We start from the raw sequence: 9,659 nt of genomic DNA, 5'->3' as shown, positions 1-9,659 counted from the left end.
AGCCAAAAGGGGAGGAGTCACCTTTCCTAACCCCCCGAGGCTGGGACAATGCGAGCAATCCCTATGGGCAGCATGCATTTCTCAGCACATGGGAAAAACCCCTCTTTGCCCTCAAAGAGGCTGGGAAGATAAGAAATTAATAGAGGAGAACCAGGCAGTCTGATGTCGGTCAAGCTGGATGAGTTAGTGGTCCAAAGGGGGAATGATCCTTGAAGCTGGGCAAAACAGGAAGGCTTTCTGGAGGAGGGGGCACTAGAGTGGGGAAGAAGGGGAAAGGGTGGCCAGAATCAGGGTGCAGGGGTGGGTAGGCTGTCAGGTGTGCACAGGGGAATAGAAGCTGCATGGTGGGACGGGTACACGTGCTCATCTGGGTCTGGGCTGGTGTTCCCACTCTGCAGGTGAGAACACTGAGGCTGTTTCCATGGTGATACGAAAGGTCAAGCTCAGACCTCAATGTTCCAGTTTGTGGTCTGCTCTCTTCACTTCCGGGGCAGCTGGGTGGGAGTACTGGGCTTGGCGGGTCTGAGGTGTGGAGGGGCTGGTGGCCGCTGAAGCGAGCTCACATAGCCCACAGGGAGCACCATGCACAGGCCAGGGGCTAGGGTCAGAGCCAGAGCAGGTGGGAGATTGGGCAGGTACACCTGTAGTATGAGCATCTGGGAGAGGTCAAGAGACAAGGGCCAGGCACCAGTCCCAGAAGGAGGGGTGCTGGGACACACCAGCGGACAAAGACAGGTCTGGTCATACCCTCGGGTGGGGCCAGGCTCCAAGGGCAAGGCTGGTGTGGGGCTCTTGGCTCAGGCCAGCTGGCCCCTTCCCAGACCTTCTTTCCAGTGCTTTCCTTTTCCCCAAGGACTGAGGCAGGAACCAGGGTGCCTTGGAGGTAGAATCATCTTGGGAAGGGGAGCCCCCTTCCCAGAGTGCCAGGTCCCAAACTTCATTGGGCAGGAAGCTGCCTCCTGGAGCCTTGGAAGGAACAGAGGGGCACAGAGTCCTGGGGTCGCTGCCAAACACAAAGCTCGCTCCCCAGGCGAATGCCTCCGGAGGGGAGGAGAGAGCAGCATATGGAAAATCAGTATCTTCGGCATCGCGGGAGAAGCAGCCGCCCCTCCACAGTCTGCTGTCCCGTTCCCTTTCTGTTCCCTCTGGTGCCTTCCAGGGACAGTGACTCAGGTCTCTGCAGCTTGGCCCTGTGTGGCCTCCAGCAGTGGGCGCTGGGGTCACACCAGCCCCTGTTCTCAGGGAGCCTGAATGTTTAGGGAGAGAGAGACAGGAATGGGAGGTGATGGGAGGATGTGGCTGGGGGTAATGCACTGATGATACCTGCGGAGATCAAGGAGGGCTTCCAGAAGGAAGTGGCAGTTGAAGTAAGCTGGAGTCAGGCCAGAGTAGGAGAGGTGCCAGAGTTGTGTTCCATTTATACATGTATTTGAGATGTTGAAACACAAAGAAGTGGAGGCTCAGAGGGGCGAGGTGAGATTTGCCCCACATCACACAGGAAGCAGCAGGTGGCTGAGGCCAGGATGAGGACCGGGCAACCCGCCTCACAGAGCCACCTTGATTCCTGAAAAGGCTTGCCCCGGAGCCATGCCAGGTGACAAAGGAGGCAGCTAGGTCAGAAGCTGGTTTGCTCGTGCTGGTATGGGAACTGGGGAGTGGGTCTGGGGACTGAGAGAGGAAGGAGACGCCCCCTGTTTTCAGGAAGGGGGAGAGAGAACTGGGGTTCTGGGCACACCATGCAGAAGGCCCGGGAAGCCTTCAGTCTCTCTTCACCGAGGCTCAGTGTGCCCCTCAGTGTGAGCGTGTAATGCGTGTGCGTGTGTGGGTGTGCATGCCTGAGGGTGCGAGAATATGTCTGTGCACATGTGTGGGCATGCCTGTGTGCACACCAGCCCCCTTAGCCAGCGGTGCACAGCAGGACCGGCCTCCGCGGTTCCAGGGGCGTGGGGCACAGACACCGAGCGTGTAGAGGCTCCCAGACAGCGGGCCGTGTGCCCAGGGCTTGGCGGTGGCTTGTGCCCTGCCACTTGCTGATCACGCCGGAGTGGGTGACGGCAGCACGTGGGCCATCAGACACCCGCAGGAGTCTCGGGTCCTCTGGTCTGTCTTCCGAAAGAGGGGAGAGCAGGACAGGAGCCCACGAGGAGGTGTCGGGCGACGCAGCATCCGGCCGCAAAGGGCCCAGGGAAGCAGGGGAGCCCCCCCGCCCCCACTTTGGGCCCCTGTAACGGACCGTGAACAGGAGGGTATCCCCCGTTAGCCCTGACAGGTGGAGCATGGGTCCGGGTGGGGTGCAAGCGTGCTCGCCGTCAGTGCTGGACACCCTCCTGGGGTCACCGACAGAGTGGCTGTCAGGGCCCAGATGACGGAGGGCCGTGCAGTGTGGGAGGAAGTGGACAGAGGGGCCACAGAGGGGGGCGGGGGAGGTGAGAGCCCAGACCGACGCTCAGCGCGGGCGTTTCCTCACCTCCCCCACCGAGGCCCTGCCCGGCAGCCGGCCAGTGTGGTCAGCCAGTGGCCCAGGCTCTGACTCCAGAATGTCACCTCTCTGCGGCCTCCGGCCCCTAGCACTGGGGGAGGGGTGCTCCCCGAAAAGGGGTGTGTGACGGCTCTGCAGGCCACGCCCCAAAGCTTTCCTGCCCCCCCCCCCCAAGCATCCTGAACTCTCTGAGACTGACCATTTCCTGCTCCTCTGCCTCCCAGTCCATCTAGGCTCAGCTAATGGGGTGACCCTCCCTTAAGCTCTTCCGGGAGCCCCCCCCCCCCTTCCCACGACCGGGAGCGCCAAGCTCGCAGCCCTCCGCCCGCAGACAGGCGGTGGCCCCGGGGCCCGGAGCGGCTGGCCGGCTGGAGTGGCGCCCCCCGGTGGCAGGAGCGCGGACGCGGTCGCCGTGCCCTGCGCCCCGCCCACGGGAAACCGCGACTTCCCGATGGGTCTCAAGGTGGCTGTGCGGGGCGTTCCTCCCGAACTCCACGCGGGTCGCTCCCTGAGACGCCCGCCACGCTGGCACATCAGCTGCAGCCCGTCTGTGCGCTTTGGGCTTCCATAAAGCGCGACTCACCTGTACGTTGTTTTGATCTTTTATTTGGACTTGGAGGCCCCCAAAGTTTTTATTTAACAAAAAAATAGCTGTATTTACTTGCCCAGCAAACACTTCCCTGGGGTCCCCCAAGTCCAGCTTCACCCACTGAGCTGGGGCATGTAGGTATGATGAGCCCATTTTATAGACGAGGAAACTGAGGCTCAGAGACGCTCAGCGAGGGGCGGCACTGGGGCCGCTGTGATAAGTAAACAGGGCCCCCTGCGTGGAAGGACTGGTCTGCGTTTGACAGCGAGCGGGCATCCGCGTTTAAAACCGGAGGCGGGTGGGAAACTACTCCAGGCGCCGGTCTTCTGACTCTGGTGTCAGCTCTCCTCACCTGTGTGTGGCGCTGTCCTTGCTGGGGACTCAGCTGTGTCCCGGCTCTCGTCCCACAGACCGTATGGCTTTGCTTTTCCCCATATGGCTTTTGCATGGCTCCACCTGGACTATGTCACCCCTCCCCTGCCCTCTTTTAACTCCTGGCCCCTTGGGCCAAATCCAGTGCCGCTGAGAATTCCAGTCTCAGAGCCGGCACAGGGACCCCCTCCCATGGGACGGGGAGCTTGATGGCCCCTGAGTGGTTTGCCATGTCCAGACACTGGCTCACACGGAGCGTGGGACCTCAGGGGCCGCCCCCCCCACAGCCCTCTGGCGTCATCGAGCGGACTGTCTTCCATCTTGTCCTGCCCACAGCTGGCCCCTGGCAGCAAGTCATCCCATGGCGTCTGGCCGCCTGCCAGTGTCCCTCCGCCAAGGTGACTCTCTCGGTGAGGAGGAAGCAGGAGCTCTGACCCCTTTTCTTTCTCTGTGTCCCCTTGGCCTTTGGGAGGCTTGCACATGCCCTGTCACTCCACATGGCGTCCCTCTGTCCCCTCTCTCTGCCACCGTCCATGTCTCATTCTCTTTGGCCTCCCCAGAGAGGCCCGGGGGGAGGGGGCAGGACAGCCACCGCCACCCAGGACAATGACCGGCCGGGGCAGAGAGGCCCTGGCAGCGGGTGGGAGAGGAGGGCGACCACCTCCTGCTGTTACCTGGGTGATGGTCAACGTAACGGGGCTGCCACCAGCCTCTCAGTCTCCCCAAGAGTGGGCTTTGGTTCTCATGCAGGGGGTGGCCTGCGCAAAGCAGAGTCCCACGCTGGAGGACACGTTATAGACCCGTGAGCCGGGTTAAAGAAGCCAACAGGGACGTTGTCACCCCAGGGCCAGCAGCACTGCGAAGTTGGGAGCCCCATCTTTCCCGTGGGTGGGGCACATCTGACAAAAGCTGCCGTCACGTGAGGATAAAGCTAAGAAAGCCACCAAACACCTTGATCTCTCTGCCTGCCTGCCCTCCCACCCCATTCAGGGCCACCGGACAGGAAGTGCCCGGGCAGAGCTGCCTGGGCTGTGCGGGCTGCTGCTGCGGGCCACAGAGCGGCACAGAGAAGGGCAGGGGACGCCTGGGGAGTGGCAGGCTCTGGCACGTGGGGAGTGGCCGCCTGCCCTGCAGGTGGGCCCTCAGCTGGAGCAGCCTGTGCGTGGGAAGCCGGCCTCGGCCTGGTTGCAAACGTATCCAAGGCACTGACGTGGGGGTGGCGGGCCTGGGTCAGTGGGGTCCCCTGACGTTGGAGGCCTGTGTGGTGGGTTCTCACGGGGTCCAGACAGTAAGCCTCATGCCACAGGCCTGTCGCAGTAAAGATTACGATGGGTAACAAGAGCCACCACTTACTGGGCGCCTACGGGTGCCATGGGCTGTTGTGGGAACGGCTGTTCACAGAAGCGTGCAGAGCACCCGCCTGCGGCCAGGGTCCGTTCCCCTGTCCAGCGTGGTCTTTGCTGTCCAGGGACACTTACGCTACCAAGGATGACCCCTGACAGCCTGCACCATCCCAAGAGAGTGAGCTCCTCCCTGCACCTGGACCATCACCTGTGTGCAGGCCGCCCTGGCTGAGAAGAGACCACGTGTCACCAAAACATGGGGGCTCTGAGGCCCAGGGAAGGAGGGGGCCTGCCCAGAGCCCCCCAGCCGGCGGGGCAGGGCAGCATGGGGCCCTCCGTCCTGGGCTCCCTTTGCCTGACGGCTCTGTGCCCACCGTGAGCCCCACAGCTGTCGTTCCTGAGGCCGGTGGACTCTGGAAGGTCATTTACAGCCCCCGAGAGGGAGATAAGGTTGTCTGTTTGTGTGCCCTTGTGGGTCATAAAGAGATGGCACCAGGGAGGCCACAGTCCCCAGCCAAGCCCCCCTTCACGGCCCCTTTCTGCCTGCCTTTTATGGTCCACCCTTATCTTTCTCCCTCCCCACGCCCCACCCCAGCGCAGATCCCAAGACCAGAACCTTCTCCCAACTGCTGCTGGCTTTTCCTGACCTTCTGCCCCAGGCACCGAAGGGAACTTTATTAGCTGGGCTGGGGAGGGCTTGGCTGGGGCCCCAGTCTGGGACGGCCCGAGAGGGGGGAACCGCAGAGCCTCAGGGCTGCTGGCCTCGTGGGGGAGAGGCATTAGGGAACCCGGTCAGGACGAGCGACATCCTGTCTACCTGTGGCGTGTTGCCCCGTCCACAGCCCCTGCCCCTTGGGTCAGCGATGGGGCTGGGGCTGGTGCATCGCTCCTTGTCTGTCCTTCCCCTGCGCACCTGGTGACGGCTGCTCTGACAGGGCGGCGAGGGGACAGGCGCCCCTGCGTCACCCAGTACCGTTAGGGGCGCCTGGGTTTCCCTGTCTTTGCACCTTAAAATGGATTCAGGGCCTGGCTCTGCGTCTAAGCCTTTTCTCGGTGGTGACGAGGACAGTTGCCCATGGATGCGGGCACCCCTCCTCATTTTGAGAGGAAATAAGAGGACGTGAAGTCAATTTCCAGGGGAGACCCGGACGACGGCCAGGCGAATGGTGGCGGCGGGTCAGCCCCGGCCTGTCTGACGCCCAGGAACCCCGCTGCCCACTCAGCCCCTTGCCCATCCGCCCGGCCTCCCATGCCCCCCTCCGTGGGCAGTCTTGGCCGTAGGCCGGGGTGAGGTGCGGGGTGTGGCATCGGCCCTCTTCCCCTGGACCTGCAGTGACAAGCTCACTGCCGTTAGCCCAGGGCTCTGTGTCCCACCACCAAGGGAGAGATGCTGATGCATCGCAGGGGCGGGTCTTGGGCATTTGTCCCCCAGCATTCGGACCGGCTTTGTGGGGTGCGGGTGCACTGCCTCTCTCCAGTCCAGGTTTCCCTGAGTCACCACCCCGGTGCCCAACCCATGTTTGCTTTGTCTTTCTGGGTCCCAGCCCTTTGGCCAGCGGGAGGGTAAAGATTGCTGCGGCTGACAATAAAAGTGCCCGCGCGCTGGCCTTTGACCGCCCAGTTAGAAGGCAGTGGCATCGCGGTCTGAACAACCGTCGCAACGGCGAAAGCGGCAAGGGTGCGGGCGAGGGGCACACCCTCCCGGGATTAATATTAAGGGACAGTCGCTCCTGCCTGGCAATCGGGCCAAGTTTCTCTTTCATCTGAAGCCAGGGCCACAATGAGGCATTGTTTTCCGTCTCAAAGGCCACCGTGCGGCCCCAGAGTGGACCCTGACGGACTCCACCTGGCAGAGTAAACAGCCACCCGGAGGTGGCCAGTGACAGCGGGGTGACAAGTTTGCTTTTTCCTCCTGGGAGAGAGGTTCTTCCTTCATGTGAGGGTGGAGATCACAGACCTCCTGCTGTTGCCAATCGCCCCTTTCTGGGCCTCAGTTTCCTCAACTGGACCACGGTGGTCCGCGTGCACTCCTGCCCCTTCTCAGAACCATGATATGCAGCCATCAGAAGACTTACAAAGAAGTCTGAGATCTCCAAATGGACGCGCTTCCTTATGAATGCACTGGGTAGCCGGGGCTGGCCGACCAGTAGGTCTATCACCTACTGTCATTGCAAAGTAGCGACGGGCAGAGGCCACATGCCAGGTGTCTACAACAGCCAGGTCACAAGCACGGCCTGTCCCTCTGAGGTTTGCCTTTGGGGCCTGCATAGCTCTTTTTAAAACTGGAGTTGTGAAATAATTATAGACTTGTCAGAAATTGCAAAGAAGAATAGAGGGGTCCCATGTTTTGTCCCGTGGTCAGTCTGACAAAATTATGTGTATTGTCAAAACCAGGAAATTGGTCCGCACAGGACGATGAACTGGATGAGAAGTCTTAGCTCGGCTTCCGGCAGTGTTGCAGGCACGGGTCTTTCGGTCACGCTTTGTGTCTAGTCCTGTGGCATTTCATCACACGTGTAGGTTCATGTGACCACCTTCCTTCGTGACAGAGGCCCCTCATGCTGCCCGTGTAGAGTCCTTCCTTGACGTCCCCCCGCCCGCTGATCTGCTCTCCGTCATGGACCGGCAGCGGCAGAGGACACGCACCGGGCACTGGCCCGGCACCTTCCCGTGCGCAGAGAGGTTGCGTGGTTACCTGCGGCCACGCAGCGACAAATAGCAGAAGGGTCTCTCTTGTGTCTGGACCTTCTCCCTGCAGCCTCACCCATGGACCTCATGGTCTCCGGAAGGAGCACCCCAGATGCAAATTGGGAAACCTGGCCTCAGTTTCCAGTTCCACCTCCTGGCAGCTGGTGATTTGGGCCACATTCTAAACCTCTCTGAGCTTGGGGACCCTCACTTGGAAGATGAGGGGTTGGTGCCTGAGCAACTCGAGGGAAAGGCGTGACCAGCTCACCCAGCAGAACTGCTGGGTGGACATAAGTTCTCAAATTCTGGTGGAACGTTAGGCATCTCTTCAGGCAGAGCTGCCACCACCCAGATGCAGAGAGAGAGAGGGGGGGGCGTGGGGATTCAGAGCCAGAGCAGCCTGGAGAGGCTTATAGAAACACACACACGCACACACACATGCACACGCACACACACGCACACACGATGCTTTGTGGCCAGGCTGTCCTTCCATTTCCCATCAGCTGACGTGTCCCAGAGCACCTGGCCCGAGGCCCTGACCGTTGCAGGTGTCTAGAGGAAGGGCAGGGGGACTGATGTCCGGCAGAATGCTGTGCTACCAGTTGCCCAAGGAAACTGCTGGAAAACTGTCTGCATTTAGTCTACAATTGATTGAATAACGAGTGAGTGAACAGATATCCTCAAGGTCACACACCACGCAGTTTTCTGAATCAGCTGATATTCTTTTGATCGCCATCGATAAGATTCCCACTCAAACTGGCTTTAGTGGGAAAAGAGGTCATGTAATAAAACGCCCTCCAGGGCAGAGGCACAGAGAGCAAAGATGGCTCTTCTTCGTCGGCTCCGTCGGGAAAATGTTCTGGGGAAGGACCAGCTGGCCACCTTGCCTTCCACAGCCACGTCTGGGCCACTCCCGGTGCCCAGCAGGCGCGGCCTGGGCCCTGAGCTCGTCCCCATGGCTAGAGGTAGGTTTTGCTCCCCAGACACCCAACTGGGGAGCTGGGCTGGGCTGGAAAAGAGAGAAACCAGACGAGACTTGTCAGGAAGGTGGCCGAACACCTGGGAATGTCCACAGAAGCTCTTCAACAACAAGAAGGGAATTCTGGGGCTGCCAGGGAGCCTCCAATGACCACACGGATCCCTCACGGAACCCACTGAAGGTGTGCTTGGGAATGTTTATTAAAATTATTTTATGTCCTGTCCAAATATATAGATACAAACAAATCCAGACTCAACCAGCAAATACATGTTATATGGTCTCCATTGAAAGAGGCCAGGCCAACACCTGAAGCAAAAACAAAATAATAATGAATGCAAACTGTAATTGGAAAATAAAATTAAAAAAATAAAATGAAGAGGCCAGTCGAACAGACTTAAGCCATTCATTCACGCCCCCATCCATCCCCTCGCCCAGTGTCTGCTGAGCGCCTGTGCTGTGTGCAGTGCTGAGCAGAAACCGAGGAGTGGAGCACACGTCCTTCCCGCTGCAGTTGGTCCGCTCCTGTCCCTGTTCTGCTCATGAACCCACAAAGGCTCCGAGTGCCTGAAGACCCAGTGCCGGGCCTGGCATTCGAGGCGCTGGCCCTCCAGCACCCGCCTTCCTTTCTGCCCTCGGCCAGCGGCCCGCTGCACTCACCCTGCGTTTGCCTCTGTGCTTCTGTTCATGCTGCTGGCTCTGCTTAGAATGCTCCCACCCCCAGCCTCCCCCCAACCCCACCCGAAGCCCCCTTCAAAGCCCCGCTCATATGCCACCTCATCTCTGAAGTCTGTATTCCCACTGCTCTTTGCCTGTAGGGACCGAAGTGTCATGACCCCAAGATGCTGAGGGTCAGGTGGGCATTGCAAAGCGTCTGTGTGGCACCAGATGACTGCCTTTCCCGGAACTGGGTTCACTGGGAGCCCTGGACTGTGGGCCTGTGTTTGCGTCCCCGCTGCTTGCTGATGTGTCTGTTTCTCACCTGGCACAAGACAAACATTGGTTTCATGTTTATTTTCAAGACGATCAGCGCTCTTGACTTTTCCAATAACCTTGGGGGACAGAGAGAGTAGCCCGTTTTGAGGACGAGAAAACTGAGGCCCCCAAATGTCTGTGTCAGGCAACACTGTGGACCAGATGGGCAATTCTCTTATTGGAAAAACTAGAAATCTTAGATTGAAAAAAGCCGTAAATGCATCCACGAGCTGGTAA

The sequence above is a fragment of the Furipterus horrens genome, unplaced genomic scaffold (assembly GCF_987537825.1).
Source record: "Furipterus horrens unplaced genomic scaffold, mFurHor1.1.pri manual_scaffold_3, whole genome shotgun sequence".
NCBI classification, from domain to species: Eukaryota; Metazoa; Chordata; class Mammalia; order Chiroptera; family Furipteridae; genus Furipterus; species Furipterus horrens.
The sequence above is the reverse complement of the archived record's forward strand: the minus strand, read 5'-3'. Positions refer to the sequence as shown.